Source organism: Sceloporus undulatus, chromosome 1 (assembly GCF_019175285.1).
Source record: "Sceloporus undulatus isolate JIND9_A2432 ecotype Alabama chromosome 1, SceUnd_v1.1, whole genome shotgun sequence".
Lineage (NCBI taxonomy): Eukaryota > Metazoa > Chordata > Lepidosauria > Squamata > Phrynosomatidae > Sceloporus > Sceloporus undulatus.
Genome location: NC_056522.1, coordinates 124,591,763 through 124,597,762, shown reverse-complemented (window position 1 = coordinate 124,597,762; position 6,000 = coordinate 124,591,763).

Genomic DNA, 6,000 nt, shown 5'->3' with positions numbered 1-6,000 from the left:
ACACCTGCATGTATACAATCAGAATGCTATACGCTGGGATGAGGAAAATGTAGGGCTACCAATGTTTTCAGACTGTAACTTCCATCAACCCTCACCACTAGTTATGCTGACTACATCAAATGGAGATGTAGTCCAAAAACAGCTGGAGGAGGAGGTGGGAAAGATAGATAGAAGTCCTCAGAAAAGGTGAAGGCTTTGGCTTTTGTAACTAAATCAGTCCCTCCCCTACAGGTGAAGTGAGAGTCTATGTGCACACAGCTGGGAAACGCCTTCTTGAAATGCAGTTCACAAACTAGGTGAGGCTGAATTGGCTGGCTTTATGTCAGGGCAGGGCCTTTCCCCATTTGGTTTGCTCTCTCAGGCTGTGTTTAGCGTGAGATTCAACCCCTGTGATTTATGACCTTGGACTGTTTCTTGACTCTTATATCTTGCTACTCCTACTTGGGCTCTGCTTTGGTTTATGGCTCCTCATACCTAGACTGTATTTTATGGGACACTGCTTGTTCATTTGGCTATTGTACTTTTTGCACTGTGCATTCTCCATCAGAGTAAGACAATACCACAGGCCAAATATATTGAGATCTAGTCTGTCTACACTTTAGTCCACTATGAACTCATCTGTTTCTGTGAGATATGAAACAACAGTTTGGACTATGTGACATGCACAGCCAGCTTCCCACCATAAAAACAGGTCAATGAAGGGTGGGAGTCTTTATTCTTACTGACATTGGTACATGCCAGATGGAGAACTCCTTTTGAACCCTGAAATTCACCTGTGCCCCTTGGTGTGATATTAGAATTGTGAAGTGTCAGGTTGGAAAAGATAAAAATTATTTATCAAATATATGTGTAGACACTCGTTCTGCAAAACATGAAACAGAAAGACTCCCTTTTTTATTATTTAATATCCTGTACAATAACAGTAATGTACTTTGGGGCCAATCATGGCTGACCCAGCAGGTATCTAGAAACTCTTTGAGTATTCTCTTGAACATAAGAAAACATCTTTGGGAATTTTCAAATGTTTCACTGTAATACCTTGATCTGGATAGTTGATAAAATAGGTACTTCTTGGGGTGGTAGCATAGGCCTTGGATCTGGTGGGCGTGGTTTCCAGAGCTGCATAGCACTGGATCGGGAATCCTACGGGGACCAGGGGGTGCTGGAGTTTGCAGTGCTGTCATTTTGGGGGCAGCATCCCCTGGTGACAATGGGCGAAGATGTGAAGATGCAACCAACCGATTAACAGAGAGGCAGATGGGCAATTAACCAGTTATCCACTTTGGTCATCCCGAAGCTTGGCCGTAACCAAGCAAATGGGTTCACTGATCAATCGTGGATTGATGACAAATCCAGACTTCATGCATTTTTAGGCCAACCCTACTTTCAGCTGTTCTTGTTAATAAAGTTGTGAACTTTTATTTCCAGTGTTGATGCTGGTGGTTATTGTTGCAGCGCCTCCACTCCAAGGCAATGAATTATTTGTTTTAGAAGGAGCAAAAAGGGTAGCTCTGATGCTGAAAGGAATGTAGCTGTAAATTTTCATTTTGAAATACCTTCATCATTAAATGGTTATACTGTTCCTAAAATGTCTTGCCTTAAAAGACTTAGGCTGCTGCCAAACTGCAGAATTAATGCAGTTTGACACCACTTAAATTGTCATGACTCCATCCTATGGAATCCTGGAATTTGTAGGTTATAACACCAGAGCTCTCCAACAGAGAGAAGACTAAATAGCTCACAAAACTATAGATCCCAGAATTACGGCACTTAAAGCGGTGTCAAATTGCATTAATTCTGCAGTGTAGATGCAGCCTCAGTGAATGAAGTCTTCAGCACACACCGCCCCCAGGAGAGACAGGACAAGAAAGATGGTTCCTGTAGCAACTTCCTCCACTCTCCAGCCTTCCTCTTCTTGGAAGATTCCTCTACTTGGGAGGGGCTTTGAGTAGCTTTTTCCTACAGAGACACATCCAGTGGTTGCTACCAGACAAATGCCTTCTGGGACAGAAGCAAAATTGCTGTCCTTTTAAAGAGATTCTCATTGACTGTTTTTCTTTTGCCCCTGTAAGTATGTTTCTTATGTCTCCTACACTCAAGCGACTAAAGACGAGAGAACTGTTTGAATCACATCTGCTGCTAACATGCAATGAGTTTACACTGAATCATCTTCCCTTTCCAGGGAATAATTTCTTGGAAGGAATATCTTGAACTCACCTAGGAGCAATCTTCTCGAATCTACAAAACTTACCTACTAGCTGTGCCAGCTATGGTTACTTTGTGATAAGAAGTGGGAAACAAACAGTACTGATGTCTTGAATTTTACCTTCAAAGGAAGGTGCCAAGGACTGAACATTCTCTCTCTCACACACACCACTCTCAAATAAAGCCAGGCCCTTTGCTTTATAAAATGGATAGTGTTTGCACATATTTACCCCAAACCTACAAATCCTAATATCCTGAAATTCTGTTCTAATAGACAGCATGGTCAGAATAACACTGCATGTGCTCCATTCACTCTTTGTATCTACTGCTGTACCAAGTCCTTGTTTTCCCATTAATTCAAGGCTGTTTTTTGCCATCAAAGTGCTGCAGCACTCTAAACAAGTACAGTGTCATCATTTCACTACAGTGATCTGTTTAACTTTCCTGCATTTGTGTTATCACTGAGGTTTATCACAAGGAGATTTTTAGAGCTTTTGCAGGTCAGTTCTGACGTGACTGCCCTTCCAATGATGCGCATTCACGTCAGAATGTGAATGTGTTATCAGATGCCATTCCTTTCTATGGGAGCTCCTTGCGAGGTGCTTCCGCAGTGATTCCAAAGTGACCCCACATTTTAGTAAAGGGGGGGGGGGGGGGAATGACTTCACAGAATTCGCTTCCAGGGTCACTTCAATTGGTCTGGTGTGGAAAACCACTCCGATATCACCCCCCTTGGCCCCCTGCGTCCTGCTCTGTCATTCTCCTCCTCCTCCTCCTTCACCCCATCTCACCCCCTCTGCCACCCTGCAACCCATCCCATCATTCCCATCATCCCCTGCCTTCTACTGCATCCCAATCCTGGCCCCAGTGACCTCCAGTGAGCTATCCCATCATCACCTGCCTTCTCCTGCATCCTGATCCTGGCCCCAGGGACCCCCAGTGAGCTATCCCATCATCCCCTGCCTTCTCCTGCATCCCGATCCTGGCCCCAGGGACCCCCAGCGAGCTATCCCATCATCCCCTGCCTTCTCCTGCATCCCGATCCTGGTCCCAGCGACCCCCAGTGAGCTATCCCATCATGCCCTGCCTTCTCCTGCATCCCAATCCTGGCCCCAGGGACCCCCAGCAAGCTATCCCATCATCCCCTGCCTTCTCCTGCATCCCAATCCTGGTCCCAGTGACCCCCAGTGAGCTATCCCATCATGCCCTGCCTTCTCCTGCATCCCGATCCTGGCCCCAGGGACCCCCAGCGAGCTATTTCAGTAAGGTCTTTGACAAGGTTTCCCATGACATTCTTGCAAACAAGCTTGTAAAATGTGGGCTAGACAAAGTAACTGTTACATGGATTTGTAACTGGTTGACTGGCCGAACCCAAAGGGTGTTCAACAATGGCTCCTTTTCATCCTGGAGGGAAGTGAGCAGTGGGGTCCCACAGGGCTCTGTCCTGGGCCCAGTGTTATTCAACAACTTTATCAATGGCCTGGATGACAGAATTGGGAGCATACTTATAAAATTTGCAGATGACACCAAATTAGGAGGAATAGCTAATACTCCAGAGGACAGGATCAACATTCAAAATGACCTGAATAGACTAGAAAGCTGGGCCAAAACTAACAAAATGAAACTCAGCACAGAGACATGTAAGGTACTGCACTTAGGGCAGAAAAATAAAATGCACAGATATAGGATGGGGGAAACCTGGCTGAATGAAACTACATGTGAAAGGGCTCTGGGAGTCCAAGTAGACCACAAGTTGAACATGAGTGAACAGTGCGATGCGGCAGCTAAAAAGGCCAATGCAATTTTAGGCTGCATCAATAAAAGTATAGTGTCTAGATCAAGAGAAGTAATAGTGCCACTCTATTCTGCTTTGGTCAGGCCCCACCTGGAATATTGTGTCCAGTTCTGGGCACCACAATTCAAAAAGGACATTGAGAAACTGGAGCGTGTCCAGAAGAGGGCGACTAAAATGGTGAAAGGTCTGGAAACCATGCCCTATGAGGAACGACTCAGGGAGCTGGGGATGTTTAGCCTGGAGAAAAGACGGTTAAGAGGTGATATGATAGCCCTGTTTAAATATTTGAAAGGATGTCATATTGAGGAGGGAGCAAGCTTGTTTTTGCTGCTCCAGAGAACAGGACCCGGAACAATGGATGCAAGCTACAGGAAAAGAGATTCTACCTCAACATTAGGAAGAACCTCCTGACAGATCTGTTCGACAGTGGAACACACTCCCTTGGAGTGTAGTGGAGTCTCCTTCCTTGAAGGTCTTTAAACAGAGACTAGATGGCCATCTGTTGGGAATGCTTTGATTTGGATTTCCTGCATGACAGGGGGTTGGACTGGATGACCCATGCGGTCTCTTCCAACTCTATGATACTATGATTCCATGATTCTATGATAGCTAGAACAGGAGTGACTGTGGATCTGAGCTGCAAACCCCCCCCCCAACGTGTGATAAGGTCCACTGAAGGACTCTAGCTGCCTCCCACTGCCTCCTTTATTGTTATTGTCTTTCTATTCTTTCCCCAGAAATAAAATCCTTGTGTGGCCATGATACTTTAGCAATCACATATTGAGATGGCATTTAATATGATCTATCACAACTACAAATAAGTTTTTGTCAGCTCCCCTGTCAGGATTTAATTATTTGCCTCTTTGTCACTGAAAGAAGAACTACCATTTCCTAGGAGTTCAGCCTTCTGTCATCTTTCTTCTTTGCCTTTGTAAAGTTTTCAGATAGCTTGGAGCAACATTTCTTCTTCCCTTCACTAGGAAGAATGGTGTTTCTGCCCACTTCTCACCCAACCTAATTTCCCCATAATTTACTTATCTCTGCATAATTTTATGATTTTAAAAAATAATAAACTATGTTTTTTGCAGGGGTTGAAAATGTCACAATCTACATTTGGTTTACTTTCTGATAAGTGTACTATTTCCTATAGAATCATAGAATCGTAGAGTTGGAAGAGACCGCAAGGGCCATCCAGTCCAACCCCCTGCCATGCAGGGAATCTCAATCAAAGCATTCCCAACAGACTCTGTAACAGTTGTCTTGTGTAGCCTACAGTTTACAAGCTTGTTTGCAAGAATATCATGAGGAACTTTGTCAAAAGATTTACTGAAATCAAGATATATTATATCCACAGCATTCCCTTCATCTAACAAGCTGGTAATTTTATCAAAAAAAGAGATCAGGTTTGTCTGCCATGACTTCTTTCTCTGAAACCGGTGTTGACTTTTTGTGATTATAGCATTGCTTTCTAGATGTTCACAGATTCTCTGTTTAATGATCTGCTCTAGAATCTTTCCTGGTATAGATGTCAGACTAACTGGATGATAATTGTTTGGATCTTATTCCCCCCCCCTTTTTTTTTGAAGACAGGGACAACGTTTGCCCTCCTCCAGTCTGCTGGGACTTCTCCTGTTCTCCAGGAGTTCTCAAAGACTATTGCCAATGGTTCCGATATTATATTTGCCAGTTCTTTTGGATGTAATTCATCTGGTCCTGGAGAATTATATTTGTTTAGGTTAAACAGGTATTCCTGTGCTATCTCTTTACTTATTCTGTGCTGAAATTCCCCTATTCTGTCCTCTGCTCCATTATCCTCAGGTTGAGCACCCTTTGCCTTTTTTAAGAAGACTGGAGCAAAAAAGGTGTCGAGTAATTCTGCCTTTTCTCTGTCCTCTGTTAGCATTTTGCCATCTTCTGCACACAGTGACCCTACCGTTTCCTTCTTCCTTTTGCTGCAGACATATCCAAAAAAGCCCTTTTTGTTGTTCTTAACCTCTCTA